The sequence below is a fragment of the Sapajus apella genome, unplaced genomic scaffold (assembly GCF_009761245.1).
Source record: "Sapajus apella isolate SASKATOON/1434 unplaced genomic scaffold, GSC_monkey_1.0 scaffold31, whole genome shotgun sequence".
In the NCBI taxonomy this organism is placed as follows: domain Eukaryota; kingdom Metazoa; phylum Chordata; class Mammalia; order Primates; family Cebidae; genus Sapajus; species Sapajus apella.
In genome coordinates this window covers 24,012,278-24,035,631 of record NW_022436971.1, presented here as the reverse complement: position 1 = coordinate 24,035,631, position 23,354 = coordinate 24,012,278, and the positions used below count along the sequence as shown (strand labels likewise).

General features: G+C 45.1%; 1 protein-coding gene across 1 annotated transcript in view; it reads left to right on the top strand.

Moving 5' to 3' along the window:
• SNTG2 (syntrophin gamma 2) overlaps positions 1–23,354 on the top strand; it is a 339,371-nt gene that overhangs the window by 160,649 nt on the left and 155,368 nt on the right. The window lies entirely within an intron of this gene.

Genomic DNA, 23,354 nt, shown 5'->3' with positions numbered 1-23,354 from the left:
TATTGGAATTGGAAAGAAAGCTTAAAAGGTTTAGAAAATCGTGTCAACAAAAGGACCTTAATGAAGTGCCCACTGTTGACTGCTGTGTGCTGACTGGGGCTGGGGAGGCACTTCACAAACATTCCTGTCAGGGTCCTCACAAATACGGTAAAACGCACCTGATCACAGACATACCTGTCAGGGTTATCACAAACATTCCTGTCAGGGTCCTCACAAATACGGTAAAACGCACTTGATCACAGACATACCTGTCAGGGTTATCACAAGCATTCCTGTCAGGGCCCTCACAAACACTGTAAAACACACTTGATTAATCCCATGTGGAACACAAGGGCACTGGAATTCAGGGGGCAGGTGACTCGCCTGGGACTCCTGAAGGGTCATTATCGTGGTAAGCACAGGAGGTGCCAGGACTCCCTGGGGTCTCTGCAGTACCCCCTGGGCATAGGAGCCTGCGGGGTATTCATGCCTCTGCTCCCTGCTGGCTCACGGCAGCATGTGTGCATAGAACATGTGCCATGGAGGACATCAGTAAGGGCTCTGAGGCACACAGAAGATGCTGGGGGTCAGGATGCATTCCGTGCAGAATTCCTTCCATGGAGATGAGCTTTCTCCAGTATCACCATCAGGTTAAAGGTGGATGAAACAGACATCTACCCCTGAGGTACGCTGGCTGTTGGGCAGAGAGAAGCCCTGAGCATGGCCTCACCATGGAGCCGATGCCAGCAAGCATGTGGTGGGGACGCAGGGTCAGTCTGGTGCTTGCTGGGTGGGGGCAGAGATGGAGATGGTATTACAGTGAGACATGAGGTGGAGGGTGGGCGAAATGGGTGAGATGCCTGCAGAGCAGTCCCTGTGCGGTAAGTGAGCTGGGGGACACAGGGTCAAGGGGAGAGGGAGCGGAGCCAAGTCCAGGATGCACACCTGGGGCCCAAGGCAGCCGCAGAGCCCTCTGGGAAGTTTAATTCTGTGAGTTGCAGCAAAATTCAAGCTGGCTGGTAATTTGTTAACTTGTCCCATGAAGATTAATAGGCATATGTTCATTTCTTCTTCAGTGTTTATCTTTTCAATTAGCCAACTTTTAGTTCCAAGGAAGGCAAACAGGCATAGTACCCAGGAGTCACCCACCTGCATAGCAGTAAATTTCCGTGAAAGCAGGGCTGGCACCTGCAGCAATCCGTAACTAAATGGGGAATTGCCTCCTATACACTCACTCAGAATTCATCTGTGTCTTCATCCAAGCTGTGTAGTTATGGACCTCTAATTTGTGCTGGGCAGAGGAAAGAGTCACAAAAAGGATCAACATGTTTCTTGGCCTCCAAGGCCAGAGAGTCTCGTGTAGATGAAGCGCCTTTTCCTTATGGTAGGAAAACACGTAACAATTGAAAGAAGGCAAAACACACCTTCAAGCCCAGATAGAGTAAAAGCATTCTTGTAAGCAAAAAGGAAATTTTTTTTTTGAGATGGGGTCTCGCCCTGTCGCGCAGGCTGCAGAGCAGTGGCATGATCTCAGCTCACTGCAACCTCTGCCTCCCGGCTTCAAGCAATTCTTCCTGCCTCAGCCTCCCAAGGAGCTTGGATTACAGGTACCTGCCATCATATCTGGCTAATTTTTTTAATTTTTTAGTAGAAATGTGGTTTCACCATGTTGGCCAGGCTGGTCTTGAGCTCCTGACCTGAGGTGATCTGCCGACCTTGGCTTCCCAAAGTGCTGGGATTACAGATGTGAGCTGCCACGCTCAGCCACAACAAATTTTTGCACCAGTGGCTCACAACTGTAATCCAAGCACTTTGGGAGGCCTAAACAGGAGGATCACTTGAGGTCAGAAGTTCAAGTGCAACTTGGGCAACATAGCAAGACCATCTCTACAAAAAAAAAAAAAAAAAACAAAATCTAGTCAGGCCTGGTGGCACACACCTGTAGTCCCAGCTAGTCAGAAGGCTGAGGTGGGAGGATCACTTGAGCCAAGGAGTTTGAGGCTACAGTGAGCTATTATGACCACCTACACTGCAGTCTGGGCAACAGAATTAGATTCCATCACAGAAAAAGAAAAATACACACACACACACACACACACACACACACACACACACACACACGCTAACTCATATGTAAATCTTATAAATGGAGCTATTTCAATATTGGACTGATAGAAATATACTTTTAAACCAAACTGATCAAATCGTATGTCTACATTCTTATGTGGTGCAAAATTAATTATTAGAGAAATGCTAATGAGACATACAATTTCAATTTTTCAGATGCATAAAGTTCCTTAAAATGTTAAAATTCTAAAAGACTTATAAATCATATGGTTTCACTTCCTCATTTTTCAAGTAAATTCTGGCGTCAGTTCTAAAAGAAAAATGTCAGTTCTACTCAATGCAAAGAATGATTTTTAATATAAAAACTAGACTCCCCTCCACAAAGTGAATATTATTCAGTCCACTGCTTTGGAAAATTTTACTACTCTAGGTTGATAAAACATCTTAATACACATAAATATATGTACATTAACATTTAATTTCCCCCTTTCAATACATCTCTGCATTTTCATCCACTTTGGCATATAATACTGTAGCAGCTACAGCCGAGTAAACTGCCCGTATGCTCACTGGGCTAATTCTGAGACATGTCTCCCTTCATAGGAAAAGGGAGATTGGTGACGGCTGTCACTCAGTGTGACATCCCTGCAAAGACACTGATTGGGATGTTGGGGTTTGGGGGGGAACAGGAGCTGCTGTTTCCTCCCGCCCCTGTGCCTGGTGTGTGAGGATCCCCAGTGAGAGCGGCTCTCCAGCGCCGCCACAGGCAGGCCGCAGAACGACATCCCAGGGGGCCCCCGCTCGGCTGGTGTCTGCCTTCAGTCGCCCCGCTGCATGTCAGAACACGAAACTTTACAGAATGTCATTTTTCTACAATTCAGTGGGAAATGTTAAAAAGTCGTCTCAAATGTTAAAGTAAGATATTGTAATAGAAAATTACTACTAGTCTAAGTGACAGTCTAAGTTCTTAATTGCTATGAAAACCATTGATAAAAGTTGCCCTAATTGGAAACAAAAAAGTCACTAACACCTTTCCTGGAGCTTCCTTTTTAAATTTAAATTAGTCCTTTTAAAAAACGCGTTTCAGTCACTTACAGTAGCTTTTACTATGATTAAGAACTCCTGACAAATCCTGCCTGTAGGTCAGGTGACTTGGAACCTAACTGTTAGAAATAAAGCTGGCATCTTACGCTAAGAAAAATGGTGGGGTGGCTCTGGGCAGAAAGGAGCCTTCCAAACCACCTACTGTGAACAGCAGTTGGGGGCTGGAGTCCCCGTCACAGAAGCTGGCATCTTAAACACACTAAGAAAAATGGTGGGGTTGCTCTGGGCAGAAAGGAGCCTTCCAAACCACCTACTGTGAACAGCAGTTCGGGGCTGGAATCCCCGTCACAGAAGCTGACTCTGGTAGTGTACTCAGCAGACCATGGGGACTTTATTCCATGTTGGCAGAAGAAGCGTTCCTAATACCGCTGAGGCTGGCTTTCCTGTCACTGTATGTTGTCCATTTAACAAGCTGTGTTATGCTTCATGCTGAAACAGGACATTACATCCTGTGTAAGCAAGGGCTGTCTCCTCAAGAAGGAGTCGGTTCTGGCCTCGATGCAGGAACACAGAGGTTTGCTCTTGCCATTCGAAGGCAGACTGCTTCGGGTGATGTGTGCTAACTCTGAAAGCTGCAGGAATAAGAATCACTGGCCATTTTCATAGCTGTGTACTAGGTCTCAGGGACGTTTTTGATTTGCTCTGCAATACAGAACACATCTGGGACAATAGTTAGGAGTTCCATCTGTTGATATTTACAGCAAAGCACTCACGTTACTAATAACTTATTTGCTTTCTGCCTGAGCCAAGAGATAGTTGAAGGAAATGTAATGAAAATCACCTGCTCCACATCTTTCAAGTCTTTTCTACAGCATGGCTTTCGGTTTTCCATTTTGCAAAGGAAAAGCCATTCTAGGATGCCTACTCACCCTACTGTGATGGGCCTGAATCCAGGGCTCCAGACACCAACATGGAGGTCCCACCAGGAGGGCACGTACCTCTTCAGCTCTGTACTCACAGGGGAGATAAAGAGCCCCAGAGTTTGTTTGGGGCCCTGAGGCAAGCATAGGATGGGTCCAAGACAAAGGCATCTGCCTCCCAACCCACATTAGCCCCTTATTGTGTCAGGGGCTGTGGCGGGCACCGAGACTACAAGGACTTGGCATCAGCCCAGAGCCAGGGCCCAGGAGCCCTTTGTCACCACTCATAGTCGAGAATCTCTGCAAGTACTTTACGAAGGCGAACAGAGAGATCTGCAGTACAAAGGCCTGGTGGTCTTTCCTCAAGCAGACCTGGACTTCCCTTCATTCAGGTCCACAGGTCTGGACACTGACTCTCCCTGAAAGTGATTGAGCACCTAGGCCTCTTTACTGTGGTAAGTCCAGTCTCTATCCCCTGACCTGGAGCTTTTTCACTTACAAATCAATTACAGCTTCAATGTATTCTTCGTCTGTTTCAACCCCAGGAGCTACGTGATCAATTAGCCATGGCTAGATAGAACTGCAGGTCAAACCATCAGCCCTGCTGCTCATGAAGGGACCCAAACCACCTTGTCTGAAGGTTCAGTGCTGCCTGGCTCTGCCATCCCATCCAGGGTCTGTCATCTCTTTGGATTTCAGGAGCTACCTCCTGAAATATTGAAAGAGGACATCACATCCTGTGTAAGCAAGGCCCTTCTCCTTAAGAATGAGTATGTTCTGGCCTCAGTGCAGGAACACAAATGTATGCTATTGCCATTCGAAGGCAGACTGCTTCTGATGATGTGTGCTAACAGCTAGAAACTGCAGTCCTGGATACTGGCATAGCCCGGTACCATGCCTGCTCAGCAGGAAATTGCCACAGCAGAGTTTCTGGGATGCTGATGCCTTCCTCACTTAGGGTTTTTCAATCTTTTGTCAAACAAGTAAATGAAGATTCAGCAAGGGAGCAGGTATGGGAGTAGGCACCCGACTTCCATAACCCTTTGAATTCTTTCTGGGAGTGCACACCAAAGAAGCTGCGGCAACTCAACCTCACTTAGTGTGGCCACTGAGAGTCCTGGTGTTAGTCAACCAACCAAGGAAACCAATAGGGCCTCTCTCAACTAATTAAACAAATTCAATCCAGAATCTAGTCACTGCACTCATACTAAGCACTGCAACCTGTCAACCCCACCATTTTTCTTAACATAAGATGTCAACTAATTAGGATTCTGCAACCCTAATCACATATTCCTATTCATAAACAAAAGTTCGTTTGTCATTGTCATGACCATTGTATTGCAATTCTTTATATATGCATGGAACATCTCTTCTGAAATTAGACTTTATCATAAGATTTGGGGCTAGGCATGAGACTAGAAATATGGGGAGTGGCCAGGTGTATATTGAGGAAAATCAGCATTGTCCTGCCACATTGTTGCCTCAGAAAACATAATTCTAGGATCTTCGGGCAAAAGTGACCACTAGTAGGCGAAGAAGGGGAGGGAAAATCAGTAGCATATGAACATACTAGGGACACAGACACACGGCATCTGTTCTCATTCCCACTCTTTGCCCTAACTGTAGAGAGACTCACTGACTGATAGAATTACTGAGCCACCTGCAAAGTCAGATTTTGGCTTGAATTTTCAGAAATCTTAGCTCTGTAGTTATACAAAATAAGAAATCATTTCAGGGGAATCCCAAAGCTCTCTAGCTCTCTACTCATGGCTTAAAGTAGAAATATGAGTCCCCAAGCTTTGTTATTGTCTTTCTTCACGTTCTCCACTGCAACTTTAACCAGCCCTCTGCCCTTACCCAGCACCTAAACTCTACCCATTAGGATTTGGTCAGGAAAACGGGAGCAGCTCCAGGAATTCCAGCTGTAACAGTTTGAAGATAGGGATAAACCTAGGTTCTCAGCAAGCTGGGATTGCTGGAATACAAAGGGCAAAGAATCTGCTGTCGAAAATACGATACTCATCTGGGCATGGTGGCTCACTCCTTTGTAATCCCAGCACTTTAGGAGGCTGAGATGGGTGGTTCACCTGAGGTCAGGAGTTCGGGACCAGCCTGGCCAACATGGTGAAATGCCATCTCTACTAAAAATACACACACACACACACACACACACACACACACACACACAAAATAGCTAGGTGTGGTGACACGTGCCCATAATCCCAGCTACTTGGGAGGCTGAGGCAGGAGAATGACTTGAGCCCAGGAGGCGGAGGCTGCAGTGAGCTGAGATCTTGCCACTGGATTCCAGCCTGGGTGACGGAGCAGGACTTGGTCTCAAACAGCAAATAACCCTCTCCCCACCCCTCCAACAACAACAAAAAAAAGAAAATATGATATTCAAGAACTACAAAAATAATCAGTTCTTAAGAAAAAAACAGAAATTTACTGCAATTCTCATGAAAACTCTGGAATGCTTGCACATCTCCCGCAGTCTACAGTGTTGCAGCCATGGCTTTCAGGCCACACTGGATAGCCCCATAGATCCATCTGCTCATGGGTGTGCTTATCTGACTTCAAAAATTATTGGCCTCTCCTTTTCACCTCCCAAATCTTTAATGAGTTTCTTTTGGCAAACTCTCACCCTGAGACATATGGGAAAGGATTTGGAGACACGTAGAACCTGATTTCTCTTTCTGCTTTGAGAAGGGAAATGGAGGGTTGCTGAGTTGACAGCAGACAACCCAAACAGCCACAAGAGTGAACTGGTCAGAAATGGATGGCCCCAGCAGGCAGAAATCAGAAATGACATGGCAAATTTCAACAGCATCATCAATCCACTGCGTATAATGGGCAGCTATAGACTACCTCACCCAACAACAGCAGAATAATATTCTTCTGAAGATCACATGAAGAATTCACCAAGACAGACCACATTCTGGGCCATAAAACACACTTCAACAAATTTAAAAGAAAAGGTATTGGGTTAGTCTGTTGTCACACTGCTGACATATCTGAGAGGCTTAATAGACTCACGGTTCTATGTGACTGATGGGGTGGAGGGGCTCACAATCATGGTGGAAGGTGAAAGGCATGTTTACACAGTAGCAGGCAAAAGGGAATGAGAACCAAGGAAAGGGGGCTTCCCCTTATAAAACTATCAGATCTTGTGAGACCTATTCACTACCATAAGAACAATATGGGAAAACTGTCTCCATGATTCAGTTACCTCCACCAGGTCCCTCCTATAAATCCAAGATGAGATTTGGGTGGGGACACAGCCAGATCATATCAGATATTATACAACGTCTGCTCTTAAACCACAATGGAATTGAACTAGAGATCAATAATGATAGCTGGGAAGTCACCAAATGCTTGGAGAGTAAACGGTACACTTCTAAATAACACATGGGTCAAAGAAGAAATCTCAATAGAAATTTTAAAAATATTTTTAAAACAAGATAATAACAACTTATAAAAATTTGTGGGATACAGTGAAAGCAGTGCTTAGAGATATGCAGAATTGAAACATGTATTAGAAGAAAGATATAAAAAATTAATCATCTAAGCTTTCACTTTAGGAAACTGGAAAAATAGAAGCAATTTAAATTCATTGTAAGGAGAAGAAAATAAATGATGAAAGAGAATAAATCAGGGACTGAAGACAGGAAATCAGGAGAGAGAAAAAAGCTGTTTCTTTGAAAATAAACTTATAAGCCGATAGCCAGGCTACATATGCAAACAGAGAACACAAGTTAATAATATTGGAAATCAAAGAGAATATTACTGTAGATGCTATTGACGTTACATACACATCTATGCTGACAAATTTGATAACAGATGAAATATACCAATTCCTTAAAAAACACTATCTGCCAAAACTTACACCGTAAAATACAGACAGTCTAGATTGGCCTATATCTATTAAATGAATTAAATCAATAGTTAACAACTTTATCAAACAGAAAGTGTCAGGCCAGATGGTTTCCTGGTGAGTTCTCTGAAACATTACAGCAGAAACTACACCAATTGTCTACAATCACTTTCAGAGAATAGAAGCAGAAGGAACATTTCCTAGTGTATTCTCTGAGGCCAGATTTACCACAATATCAAAACCACATGAAGACATTATAAGAAAAGAAAATTATAGACCAATATCTCTCATGAGCTAGATGCAAAAATCCTCAACAAATTATTAGCAAATGGAATTCAACAATGTATAAAAAGAATTACATGCACAACCAAGTGGAATTTTTTGCAGCTATGCAAGGCTAGTTCAGCACTTGGAAATTAATTAATGTAATTCATCACATTAACAAACTAAAGAAGAAACCCCTAATGATCATATAAATGGACGCAGAAAAAGCATTCCACAAAACCCAACATTTATTTATGATACAAACCCTCAGTAAGCTAATAGTAGAGAAGGACCTCCTTAACTTGGTAAAGAATAGCTGCAAAAAATCCCACAGCTAACATTACAGATAATGTTGAGAAACTAGATGATTTCCCATCAAGATCAGGAACAATAAAATGAAGTCCCTTCTCATCAGTTCTTTACAATATCATACTGAAAGTCCTTGGCTGTGGAATGCAAGGTTATTATATACAATTTAATTGCCTTCCTATATACTAGAAATGAAAAATCAACTTAGAAATTTCAAAAGCACAATGCCACTTACATTAGCACTAAAAGAAATAAAATACTTTGGTATAAATAGAACAAAATATGTACAACATGTAAATGAGGCAAACTACAAAACTCTAATGAAAGAAAGTCTAGAAAAAATTCAATGAAGAAGATATTCTATGTTCATGAATAATAGGGAGATTCAATATTGTCAAGATTTTGGTTCTCTCCAACTTGATCTGCAGATTCAATACAATATCAACCAAAATTCTAGCTAACAATTTTGTGGATATTGACAAATTGATTCTAAAGGTTATGTGAAGATGGAAAGATGTAGAATACCCAATGCAGTATTGAAGTGGACCAAGGCTGGAGGCTTGACACTTCCTAACTTTAAGACTTACTATAAAGCTAATTTAATCAGGACATTGTGGTATTGGTGCAAGAATAGACAAGTAGATTAATGGATTATTTCTCCCAGAAATAGAACCTCATAAATATAGTCAACTTTTCCTTCACAAAAGAGCAAAAACATTATAATGTAGAAAAGGCAGTCTTCAACAAATGGACATCTACATGTGCAAAAATGAATCCAGACGTAGGCCTTACATTCTTCATTAAAAAAAAAACAACTCAAAATGAATCATAGATTTAAATGTAAAATGCAAAACAAAACACCTAGAAGATAGCAGAGGAGTATCTAAAAGACCTTGGGTTGGACAGTGACTTTGTAGTTGCAACACCAAAGCCACAACTCACAAATAATAAGATGGACTTCATTAAAATTAAATATGTTTTTCTCTGCAAAAGATATTGCCAGGAGAATGAAAGGACAAGCCACAGACTGGGATAAAATATTTGCAAAATATGTATCTGATAAAAGGCTGTTATCAAAGTTATAGGAAGAACTCTTAAAGCTCAACACTAAGAAAAGAAACAAACCAACTGTAAAAATGGGCCAAAGACCTTAACAGATACCTCAGCTAAGAAGATGCACGGATGATAAGTAATTACAGGAAAAGATGCCTTACATCATCCATCATCAGGGAATGTAAAGTATCACAGCAGTAGGATAACACACCTGCTGGAATGGCCAAACTCCAGAACACTGACAACACCAAATGCTGTTGGGGATGTGGAGCAACAGGAACTCTCACTCATTGCTGCTGAGAATGCAAAATGGTTTGGACACTTTGGAAGACAGTTGGGCAGTTTCTGAGAAAGTTAAATATACTTTTATCATATGATCCAGCAATTATGCTCTTTGAGTTGAAAGCTTAATTTCACACAAAAATATGCATGAGATGATTATAGCAGCTTTATTCACAGTTGCCAAAATGTGGAAGCAACCAAGATGTCCTTCGGTAGGTCAGTGGATAAACTGTGGTTCATCCAGATAAAGGCATATCATTCTGCACAAAAAAGAAATGAACTATAAATCTATGCAAACACTTAGAGGTACCTTAAATGAACACTGTTCGAAAGTGAGAGAAGCCAAAAAGCCTCCATGATGTATTATTACACATAGACAACATCCTAAAAAAGGCAAAACTGTGGAGACAGGAAAGAGGTTAGGGGTTTCCAGGGGTTAGGAGTAGCATGATTGGGCAGAATGGAAATAACTTCTAGAGCAGTGAAACGATTCTGTATGATAATTCAATGGTGAACATGTCTCATTGAAAATTTGTCCAAATCCATAGAATGTACAACATGAAGAGTGAACCCTAATGTCAGCTGTGGACTTTGGGTGACAATACGTGTCAGTGTAGGTTCACGGATTATAGGAAATGTCCCCTCTGGTGGAGACACTGATAGTGGAGGGGGCTATGCATGTGAGAACCCCAGACCTCCCCACACTTTCCACCAGACCACACACCCATCTGTGCATGTGTGGGGTGAGGGTTTGTGAAAAATCTCCGTACTTTCTGCCCAGTTTTGTTTTGAGCCTAGAACTGCTCTAAAAATATAAATCCTTAAAAAAAAAAAAAGGCAATTGAGTAAGCTATTAGGGAAAAATGGCCTGACTTAAGATATTTAATTAAATGGTCATCAGATGTGTGTATGCAAACGTGTGTACACATGAGTGTGTGGCATGTTTACGATTGTGTATGTGCGTATCTTTGTATGTCCATGGGTGTGTTTGTGTGTGTTTGCATGTGTGCTCTGGAAGGAACTGGCAGACTCTGTAGTCTCTAACCCCCAGACCTGAGTCGTCTGACAAGGGAAAGAAATGAAAACATGTTGGTAAACCTTAGGAACTAGGAGATGTCACGAGGTCCAGAGCCAGCCCGGGCTGAACCTGTGGGTGCCTGCTTGTGTCACCCAGCCTTTCTGGACCAGGGTTCCCATTATCTTTGTGTTAATGCTCAGCTTGGCTCCCAGACATTTTGCAAACACCTCTAATGTGTTTTTATCCTAAAGAGGACCTTTGAGTGGATCCTCCTGTGTGGCTCTGCCTTCCTGTGATGGAGACTTTATTTTTCATCAGCCTTTTCTCAAAAATTAGAGAATCAAGTTTCAGGGATAGTAAATGACTCATAGCAGACTTTGAAGTTATCATGTGATTGAAGTAAACCCCAAACTCAGCTGTGAGGATTGCAGACCTCTTGACAGTTCCCAGCAAACCACAGACCCAGCTGTGAGGATCTGGGCCTCTCCTCACTCTCCACAAATCCACAGACCCAGCTGTGATGACCTGAGATCTACCCGCACTCCTCAGCAAACTGCAGACCCAACTGTGAGGACCCCAGGCCTCTTCACACCCTCCACCAAACCACAGACTCAGCTGTGAGGATCCTGGACCTCCCCACACTCTCCATCAAACCAAACACCCACCTGTGAGGACCCCAGACCTGCCCACAAATGCCACCAACTCACAAACCCACATGTGAGGACCCCAGGCCCCCCCACACTTTCCTTCTGCCTTCTCAGCTTCGCTGACAGAGATACTGAACAAAGAAGAGGCCACTTTCTTTTTGGTTCTTAGACATTTATTTCCTTGAATTCTGTTATTTTCAGTAAGTTCTTGATTCCCACTAAGATGAGTCCTTAGCAAAAAGGCCTTTCCAGGGGAAAACCAGCTTCCCTTCAATGTCTGTGTCATCCCAGTCTGAGTCAAGACTGGACTTTTAAAGCCATGTTGGGGTAGCAAGTCACGCTGGCTAAATGGTGGGACGGTGTTTTCACCATGCTGGGGTGTGAGTGACACTGGGTAAATGGTGGGATAGAGTTTCCACCATGCTGGGGGTGTGAGTGACACTGGGTAAATGGTGGACAGTGTTTCCACTGTGCTGGGGGTGTCAGTGACACTGGATAAATGGTGGGACAGGGTTTCCACCATGCTGGGGTATGAGTGACACTGGGTAAATGGTGGGACAGTGTTTCCTCACCATGCTGGGGTGTGAGTGACACTGGGTAAATGGTGGGACAGTGTTTCCATCATGCTGAGGGTGTGAGTGACACTGGGTAAATGGTGGGACAGTGTTTCCACTGTGCTGGGGGTGTGAGTGACACTGGATAAATGGTGGGACAGTGTTTCCCCACCATGCTGGGTGTGTGTATGACACTGGGTGAATGGGGGGGTGAGTGATACTGGGTGAATGGTGGGACAGTGTTTCCATCATGCTGAGGGTGTGAGTGACACTGGGTAAATGGTGGGACAGTGTTTCCACCATGCTGGAGGTGTGAGTGACACTGGGTGAATGGTGGGACAGTGTTTTCCAACCATGCTGGGGTTTCAAGTTGTGATGGTTAATAATGAGTGTCAACTTTTAAAGGATTCAAAGTGTTGATCCTGGGTGTGTTTTGGATAGTGTTGCCGAAGGAGATTAATATTTGAGTCCGTGGGCTGGGAAAGGCAGATCCACCCTTAATCTGGATGGGCCCCATCTAATCAACTGCTAACACAGCCGTAATATAAATCAGGCAGAAAAATGTGAATAAGATAGACTGGCTTAGCTTCCCAGCCTACATCTTTCTCTCATCCTGGATGCTTCCTTCCCTGAACCAACATGAACTCAAGTTCCTTAGCATGGGGACTTGGACTAGCTTCCTTGCTCCTCAGCCTGCAGGCAACTTATTGTGGGCACCTGTGATCGTGTGAGTTTAATACTCCTTAATAAATCATACCTATATCTTCATCTCCCTTTTGTATACATGAAGGGGAGTTTATTAAGGAGTATTAACTCTTCTATATATATATATAAAAGAGAAAGTTTATGAAGGAGTATTAAATACCATACATATATCCTATTAGTTCTGTCCCTCTAGAGAACCCTGACTAATACAGATTTTGGTACTGGGAGTGGTTCTAGAGGAACAGAATATTGAGGTTGGAGAGTTTTCATTGGTATTAGGTTTTCTGGAGTAAGTTGTTTCATTGGTGTTACGTTTTCTGGAGTAGGTTGCTTAATATGATTAGATCCCAAAATGGTAAGAACTATATTTCTCATAGTTTGGAGAACACTCATAGTCCTTAGCCTAAACTGTTTAGAGAGTTATGCAGAATAAATGCATTTGACACTCCTGATTCACCGCTCATGAGAAGAAAGGAGTTTATTGACTCTGTACATAATCCCTTTAACTATATGTGGAAAAACAAGAAACATAAAAAGCTGGTTGGTTGCTCCGAGGTTCACTGGACAAAGTGATGAAAGAAAATGGTGAACTCGGGGATTCTAACTGCAGGCTTCAGAAGCAGATACTAAGCCTCAAATCTAAGATTGCCCTGAGTCAGAGTCTTATCTCCTGTAGAGCAAGAAATGAAACTGTGGAAAATTGAAAGAGCTAAAATTGTGAAAGGTGCATGCACAGCCTCTCCAGGTGCCTACCATTAAAGTGAGGGCATTGATTGGAAAAGAATGGGACCCTGTAACTTGGAATGGGGACATGTGGGAGGATTCTGATGAAGCTGGGGACACTGAGTTTGTAAACTCTGAAGAACCTTTTTGTGCCAGAAGAAACAGCTTCCCCATCCCCAGTAGTGGCAACATCCCCACTCCCTGACCTGTGCTGCGATCAGCCTTTTCACTTTTATCTGAGGAGATAAGTGCTGTGCTGCCTGAGGCAACAGTGATGGCCTCTTCTGAGGCAGTTGCCAGGCAAGATAATGTTGATTCTCCTCAGGAGCCACCCCCAACACCCCAGTTTGCTTCTCAGCCTATCCCTAGACTAAAGTCCTGGTGGGCCTCTGGAGGTGAAGATCAGAGCGCGGCCCATGATACACTCGAAAAAAACTGCATGAGTTTCCTAATTTATATAAACAGCGATCTGGAGAACAGGCATATTCATAATAGATACTAAGGGTATAGGACAACGGTGGAGGGAACATAGAGTGGGATCAGGCTGAATTTATTGATTTGGGCGCACCAAGTAGGAATTCTGCATTTAATGTTGCAACTCAGGAAGTTAAAAAAGGTTCTAATAGTTTGTTTCCTTGGTTAGCTGAAGTACAGATTAAAAGATGGCCCACTGGTGTTTGATATTCCTCTCCCTGTGTCCATGTGTTCTCATTGCTCAACACCCACTTATAAGTGAGAAGTGGTGTATCTGCACATGTACCCCAGAACTTAAAGTACAATAAACACATTTTTTTAAAAAGATGGCCCACTGTAAGCAAGGAAGGAAATGCCTGATCTTGATCTTAATTTAATGTGGGGGAAAGAATCCAAAGACTTAGATTGAGATGATGAAGTGGATTAGTCACTTTAGACCTACTCGTCCCAGTTGGGAGGGTCCAGAAGATAAACCTTTGACCAATGCTTTGTGAAATAGATTTGTAAGGGCAGCACCTGCATCTTCAGAGAATCTTGTAATTGCTCTTCTTTGTATGTCAGATCTAACAGTGAGAACTGCAGTCACTCAACAACAGAATTTAAATGCAATGGGAATAATTGGATCCCAAGGTGGCAGGAGCCAAGTAGAGGCACTCAACTATTAAAGGTAAGGTGGGTGTAGCTATCGTAATGGACAGCAGAGGCAAAGAAGCAGTCAGAATAGTCTGAGAGCTCTGGCCTCGACTAATTTATCATGGTTTTCCTGGAAGTGAAATTGATAGGATGTCTACTGCATTCCTATGTAATTCATATAAGCAGAAAACTTCCAGGTCAAATGGACAAAAGACTAATTTGAATTATAACAACAGAAAATCACGGCCCCTCAGTCAATTTCTAGACTTGATCCAGTTTACAGACCCAGAACCCCTTGAAAGAAGAAGAAGCTGGGTCCCTTGAGGAAGGACCCTACTACACTACTGACAATTTATGCAGTGACTCTTTCACCATCCTTCCCCAAGGAGAGCTCTGGCCTTTTACCAGGGCAACTGTACATTGGGGAAAGGGAAATGATCAGACATTTTGGGGACTGCTGAATACTGGCTCTGAGCCGACGTTGATTCTAGGGGACTGAAAATGTTACTGTGATCTTCCAGTTGGGGTAGGGGCTTTTGGAGGTCAGGTAATTAATGGAGTTGTAGCTCCAGTCTGACTTACAGTGGGTCCAGTGGGTCCCTGGACTCATCCTGTCATCATTTCCCCAGGGCCAGAATGCATAATTGGCACAGACATACTTAGCAGCTGGCGGAACCCCCACACTGGCTCCCTGACTGGTAGGGTGAAGGCTGTTATGGTGCGAAAGGCCAATTGGAAGCCATTTGAGTTGCCTCTATCTAGAAAGATAGTAAATCAAAAATGATATGGCATCCCTGGAGGGAATGTGGAGATTGGTGCCACCATCAAGGAATTGAAAGATCAAGGGGGTGATGCCCACCACATCCCCATTCAGCTCTTCCATTTGGCCTGTGCAGAAGAGTCGTGGATCTTGGAGAATGACAGTGGATTATTGTAAGCTTAACCAAGTGGTGACTCCAGTTGCAGCAGCTGTACCAGATGTGGTTTTGTTGCTTGAACAACTTAATGCGTCTCTTGGTACCTGGTATGTAGCCACTGACTTGGCAAATGCCTTTCTCTCCATTTCTGTCCATAAAGACCACCAGAAGCAATTTTCCTTCAGCTGGCAAGGCCAGCAATATACCTTTACTGTCCTTCTCCTGGGGTGTGTCAGCTCTCCAGCTTTGTATCACAATCTTATTTGGAGAGACCGTGATCACTTCCACAAGATATCATACAGGTTCATTACATTGATGACATTGTGGATCCAGTGAGCAAGAACTAGCAAACACACTGGACTTATGGTGAGATATTTGCATGCCAGAAGATGAAAAATAATTCCAGCTAAAATTCAGAAACCTTCTACCGCAGTAAAATTACTGGAGTCCAGTGGTGTGGGGCTGTTAAGATATTCTTTCTAAGGTGAAGGATAAGTTGCTACATTTGGCCCCTCCTAAAACCTAGAAAATGGCACAATGCCTAGTGGGCCTATCTGGATCTTGGAGGCAACACATTCCTCATTTGAGTGTGTTACTCTGGCCTACTTATCCAGTGACCCAAAAGGCTGCAGTTTTGAGAGGGGTCCAGAACAGGAGAAGGCTCTGCAACAGGTCCAGGCTGCTGTGCCAGCTGCTCTGCCACTTGGGCCATGTGACCCAGCAGATCCAATGGTGCTTGAAGTGTCAGTGGCAGACAGGGATGCTGTTTGGAGCCTTTGGCAGCTCCCATAGGTGAATCACAGTGGAGGCCTCTAGGATTTTGGAGCAAGGCCCTTCCGTCTTCTACAGATAACTACTCCCCTTTTGAGAGGCAGCTCTTGGCCTGTTACTGGGCTTTGATGGAAACTGAACGTTTGGCTATGGGTCATTAAGTCACCATGCAACATGAACTGCCTATCTGACCCACTTTATGGTGAGACAGGTGCTATCTGACCCATCTTGCCATAAAGTGGATTGTGTACAGGAGCATCCCATCATCACATGGAAGTGGTGTACACATGATCAGCTTGAGCAGGGCCTGAAGTCACAAGTAACTTACATGCAGAAGTGGCTCAAATGCCCACAGTCTCCCTCAGGGACCTAGTACTAATAAAGGTACTCCCTTCCCTCAAATTTATTTGTCACAATTTTCCAATCATACCTCTTCCAAGTCCCTGACCATCCAGCCAAATCGCTGGCTACCACTCATGAATCAGGCTTCCTGTATCCTGGGGTTCTTGCCCTGGTGTACTGGAAAAATTGGATCACACGTGGGCTTGGAGAATGAGTGCTAGGTTTTATTGGATGGTGGAAGTAGCTCTCACCAGATGTGTGGGAAGCCAGAAGGGGGATGGAGTGGGAAGGTGGTCTCCCCTGCAGTCAGGCTGCTTAGCAGCCGGGCTCTCCTCCAACCACCCTTGGCCAAATTTCCCTCAGTGTCCACATCAATGTTCTTCTGCTGATGTGTACCTCTTGACGTCCAGCCACTTGTGTGTGTGCCCACTAGGATCTCGGGTTTTTTATAGGCACAGGATGGGGGGCATGGTGGTCCAGTGTGGTCTTGGAAGATGCAACATTTGGGCACAAAAACAAATGCCTATCCTCACCTAGGTCCGTGGGCACGGGCCTGAGGATGGAGCCCTAGCCAGGGACCTCACCATTCTCTACCCAGCATTTCCCTGCCTCCCTCCCATATCATTTCCCCTTTCTAAAGAGGTACATCTAACTGCCATTAGAATACAGGTTATGACCATAGCAGAAACTTGGAACCAACCCAAATGCATGTTAATGATAGACTGGATAAAGAAAATGTGGCCCATACATACCATGGAATACTATGCAGCCATAAAAAAGCATAGGTTTACGTCCTTTGCAGGGACATAGATGAAGCTGGAAACCATCATTCTCAGTAAACTAACACAGGAACAGAAAACCAACGCTGCATGTTCTCACTCATAAGTGGGAGTTGAACAGTGAGAACACATGGACGCAGGGAGGGGAACATCACACACTGGGGCCTATCAAAAGGTGGGGGGCTAGGGGAGGGATAGCATTAGGAGAAATACCTAATGTAGTTGATGGGTTGATGGGTGCAGCAAACCACATGACACGTGTATACCTACGTAACCTGCATGTTCTGCACATGTACCCCAAGACTTAAAATATAAAAATATATATATAGATATATAGATACAGATATAGATAGGTAATGACTGGTATTAGCTACTTCCTGATGACAGGGGGCATTGTTTTGGGGTAAAACAGAAGTCAGCTTCCTCCCAGAGGTCTACCTAAGTGTTCCTGGCAAGGGGGAGCATTGTCTGGGTTTCGTTCGCCTAACTCTTTGGCCCAGACCCTTTGGGAATGAAGGTTCCGTTCACTCTACTGGGCAGAAAAAACGACGTGCTGAGGTACTTGCTGAAGGCAAAGGGAAGACAGGACGGGTGGTAGAAGAAGGTGGTGGAAGAACAGCAGGCACGACCATGTGACCAGCGGCAGAAATGAGGACTGTCATTGTTACGAGCACTTCCTCCTCCTCTTGTTAAAAACATGTTTCTGCATGTGTACACTTGTACTAAGAAAGTATCTTTATTTCCTTTCTCCTTCCTCCTGTGACATAAGATGCATTGACTTCATATCAGCATTTAACTATTGTTAACTTTATGTAATAGCTTGGGGACTGGTGCACTTCCAGTTGTACTAAGGGAAGTTGTATTATGTTAGGTGTAATTATGACCTCATCCTTGTCCTTGAGGATTATTTATGATCTCAGAAGATGTATATGGGTTCAGGTTGACAAGGGATGGGCTTGTGATGGTTAATATTGAGTGTCAGCTTGATTGGATTGAAGGGTACAAATTGCTGATCCTCGGTGTGTCTGTGAGGGTGTTGCCAAGGGTGCCAGGTGCACCTATGGAGCTCCTCATGCTGAAGACGCCACCTTGCTACGGCCCTCACTACTGACCTGTGTGTTACCTGATGCTCAACCTGAGCACGTCGGGCAAGATGCACATTCGATATTAACATTTGAGTCAGTGGGCTGGGAAAGGCAGAGCCACCCTAAATCTGTGTGTGCACCGTCTCATCAGCTTCCAGCATGGCTAGAATATAAAGCAGGCAGAAAAACGTGAAAAGACTAGACCGGCTTAGCCTCCTAGCCCACATCTTTCTCCCATGCTGGACGCCTCCTGCCCTCAAACATCGGACTCCAACTTCTTCAGCTTTGGGACTCAGACTGGCTTCCTTGCTCCTCAGCCTGCAGATGGCCTGTTGTGTGAGTCAGTACTCCATAATAAACTCCCCTTTATGTATACATCTAGCTCTGTCCCTCCAGAGACGCCAGAGAACCCTGACTAATACCAAACATAGAGGGTGAGGGTCACCACGAAAATCTACAGATAATGACGTCAGTGGTTCCACACAGGGAAGGAGACCCTTGTGGTCGTCAGGGTGAGGCCGACACAGAAATAACCAGTGGCTGCAGTTGCGTGGCATGAAATGCAGTGTGGCCCAAACAGGATTGTGGCATGCAAAAGTAATTAGCTTCACAAACGTTGTTCTGAAAACATTACTGCTAGTAACCGTTAAGTTTAAGTATTTGAAATTTTAGAGACAGTTGAAGCAACAGAGGTGTGAATGTGATTTTGAAAGAAGCGCGTCTTCACCTGTGTTTGCATTAGAAGGACTGAAGTGGTAGCCTTTCCTGGAAGAGGGGTGTGGAACGAATGAGCTGGTCGTGTAATTTTTCTGTTTCCTTCTCATCTTTCTCTCGATGGGATGGAGCACCACCCGCTGGTGGAAAACCAGTCCCGGGCACTGGTGCGATTTCCACGGGCCCTGCATGCCGGTCAGATCAGTGAGAGCAGAAACATTGTGATGCCGTGGCATTCGGAATGAAAATGTCTGAAAATTGTGAAGTATGGAACGACCTTAGTGATTTCCTGTTCAGTCCAGCTCTTCATTTCACGTATGGGGAAGAGAGGGCCTGGTGGCTTTTCGTGTTTGCAGGGACATGAAGGTGACATCGCCCCATGTTTCTGGGCAACCCAGGTGTACGCTTCACAGAGGTGGGAACACGGAGCTGGGGAGGCTGCGGGGCTGCTGTGCTGCTGCTGTGGCTGTTTTATGTTCAGCCCAGCACCAGGCTCAGCAGGAGTCAGCTAAGGACATGTTGACGAGCTCTTTATGCTGAAGACACCACCTTGCTATGGCCCCCACTCCTGACCTGCGTGTTACCTGACACTGAGCCTGAGCACGCGGGGCGAGATGCACCCATGGTTTGGGGAGGGTTCCCCCGCTCCTTGTGTGATCACCCAGATCATGAAGCCAGCATGAGATGAGAGTGAACACGTGGAGGAGCTGCTCTCTTGAGGCCCTTCGGACGTTCTTCTGAGTGGGGCCTACACAGAGGGGCTTTCAGGAGTGAAGGAATGGAAACAAGGAGGTGAGCAGAGAAGGTGAAGGTGGAGGAAAGGGAGGAGGGCCTTCCTCCCTGGCCCACCCTCTGCAGGTGCCTCCTGCCCTGGGGTCACAGCCTGGCAGGTGCACTCTCTGCAGATGAAAGGGCCGGGTGTCTGGAGGTCTCTCAGCTGCTTGAGGTTCTGGTTGTCGCCCCTTTCTCTACAAATAACAAACAGTGAGTATTGTCAGGGACCATGGAGTGTACCCCAGAGCTACAGAATTATTCCCTGGGAGGTATTTAAAACGGATCTTGTGAACATGAGTTTGGAAAGCAAAGTAAATGACGGGTTTCATGGTTCAAACATCAGGGGTCACTGGGCAAGTTGGCGGGTAGATTAAAATTAAAACATACATGTTCATGTTGGACGTGTACGTGTGTGTGTGTGTGCATGTGTGTGTGTGTGTGTGTGTGATGGGGAGCAGAGAGGCTTAGGGGTGGGGAGGGTGAGAGTTTGGCAATGCGATTGGAGGTTGCAGTTCTGGGAATTGCCCCATAGCTGAGCTAATTTTGTTTTTCATTGTACAAAGGATGAGATATGGTAGTGGCCAAGGATTGTGACTAGGATTAGAAGAAAGGACAGTGATGGGAATACGCAGGAGAGAGGAAGCAGCAGCGTCAGAAGATTAACACTCTACGCGGGGCTTTGTTGCTTGTTTTCTTCCATGAACACATTACAAAATTACCCAGACCTCTGTGGGTTAATCTGTAAAGTCAAGTCCTAATGTCCTCCCTGTAAGAATCTGTGAGCAGCAGTGGTGTGGAAAAACCTATCCACCGTGCCTTTTTGAGGCATGATTCCTGCCCACCCTCAACAGATTGAGGAAGTTGGTTAGCTTTTTATTTGACACCTCTCCATTATTAAAGTTGCGTTCATCAATGAAATCATGTTCTTTAAGTACTTCACAATCACAAATCTCTTAGCGAATCGTGACTTAATTTAACAGCAAGCATTTGAAGGTTTAGAGAACTATCTTGAGAAGCTGTTTGTAAATGCAGGGATCTCAGGAAAGGAAATCCTTGGTAGAGGACTGTGAAATCTTCCATTCCCTTAGTTCTAGTGTTCTAACAGGCAAGCGTATCTGTCATCTCTGCCTGCCTCCTAGAGGCCTGTGGGCAGTTCTGACAAGCATCTCTGTATCTATTGGGAATCAAAAAGGCTGTCTGTCACTCATGAGTGAGTGACACGGATAAAAGCAAATTTAGCCATTTGCAGCCCATGTAGCTGGCTTTCCTTGCCACCGCACCAGTGGGCAGGCCTGGGCACACATCCGCATAAGGCATATCACTGGCACTACCCGGTATGTGACATGCAGCCCAGAGGGTCTTCCCTTGGGGACTTGGTGCGTGCCTCCTGATGTGTGGCTCAGAATAAAGATTCCAGGGCAGGGTGGCCACTCTTGGTGAAACAGATGTTTCCGTGGTGATTGGGAATGCGGCCAAGGGAGGTGGACAGTTAGACCCCTGGAGACCAGGCTAAACATTTTCCACTTCTTCCATGGTCATCATAGAAATGTGAATCTGTGGGGAATGCAGCCCGGAAAAATCATTTGCTCCAGGAGGCTGCAGGTCGCTGCATGGATTCACTCAGTAGACCTCATGTGCAGCCCAATCCATTACGTTACTATTCAACAGAAGTAGTCAGAACTTGGCTTCTTCCTGACTCAGCTCACTCTGCGCCTCTCCTTCCTTTCCCCTCCATCCCTTCACTCCCAGCACCCTGCAGAGCGACCCCAGTGCTGATCCACTGGGTACATGACTGGCGGCTCGGTACATTTGCAGGAAACACGGAGTCCTGCCCTGGCTCTGCCCCTGCCCACCACAGAGCCCGGAGGTGCAGCTGAAGTGCACCCCGGCACTGCAGCATGGCTGGTGCCTGCTTGGCAAAACCCTCCCAGATGCTCACACATGCACAGGGATGCCAGGCAGGAGGGAAAGTGTCCACGGAGAGGCTTTCACACTTAGAAAAAGGCCAGGTCTATGCAAGTCTCTCACTTCCATAAGTAGGTTCCTTATGTATACAGAGACCGGGATAAATGTTGAAGGGTTACTGGCAACGAGAATGCCAGCTTACTAAGAATGAAGAGTTTCATAGGCTAAGATCCGTTTCTTTATTAACACAGTATATTTAAGCAGAAATGAGTTATGTCATTTTCCATGGGGAACTACAGTGGAGGTTTTCTCTGTTGAGGTCACAGAATTTTTTCAGACTCTGGAAATAGCTCAGCCTCTGGTGTGCACAGACTAGAGATGTGCCGTCTGAATGACCCGTGCTCAGCCTGCCCCACGGGCGATAGGAGCCCAGCGCCGCAATGCTCTGGGAGGTTTTTGACACACACTAAAGCTATAGATAGATATTTTGTGCATCAGTTAACAAGGGAGAAGGGGTTTGCCTGAGGCAGTTTTTTCTAAAAGTCCCATTGCTCTATGCACAAAAGTTAGCGTGTCAAAGTTACCTTGGCCGGCTGGCGGGTGTGGGCCAGCCTACCGTGCCGACATTGCTGGGGGTGCACGCTCAGGTGGGGCTCAAGGGGATTAATAGATTCAGCATCGTGGTCGATGGGCCCAGCTGTATCAGCTGCTGGTTTTTGTCTTAAATGATGTGCTGCTGACTAGGGCAGTGTGTACGGTATTTGAATCATTTATAATAAAATAGATTCTCTGTTAAAGTGTCCTGGTTCTGAAACCAATTTATGGGAGTTATTCATAAACTAAACTTTCCCTTTACTCAGTGAACTTCATGTGAAGGAAGCATTTAAAAATCTACATAGAAAAGTGGCAAATTATTATTTTTTAAAATGTATCTGCATCTGAGTACACGATGACACGTAGTTCAAAGGAAGAGGATGAACGAGTGGGCTCTGACGGTCTGCACGGCCCACTCTCCACTTCTGGTGGGGGAGGAGATGCACAGGAGACTCCTGTGTGTTTAGCGTGGCACCCAGTGCCTGGCTCCTCTGCTTAGCTTCTGTAGGACAGAAAACTGAGCAAGAAAGAAGAGGAGTTTCATGGCACTTGAATAAAACATCAGTGCACGTTTCCAAATCATGTTTCAAGCGACCGCTGTGTACGCATGCCAAAGTGTATTTTGTGGGGAGTTGCCTTTCACCACGGGGGATTTTGGGCAGACAGGCACAGCAAGGCCAGAGGGGTGAGGGAATTAAAGGTGTGTGCAGAGAAGGGTTACAGTGATGGATCTTGGAACGTGAGGCTGTGGCACAGTAAGAACAAGAGCGAGAGCTGTTGTGAGTCTCAGGGCTGCATGTCGTTGTGTGCAGGAGGGCCCCAGGGTGCACCCTGGAAGACAGTGCTGGTGTGGTGCTTTATTTAACGTGCAGGACCCTTCAGATGTTGCTAACAGCAAGGTCTAATACAGGCCTTGGAGCATGTTAC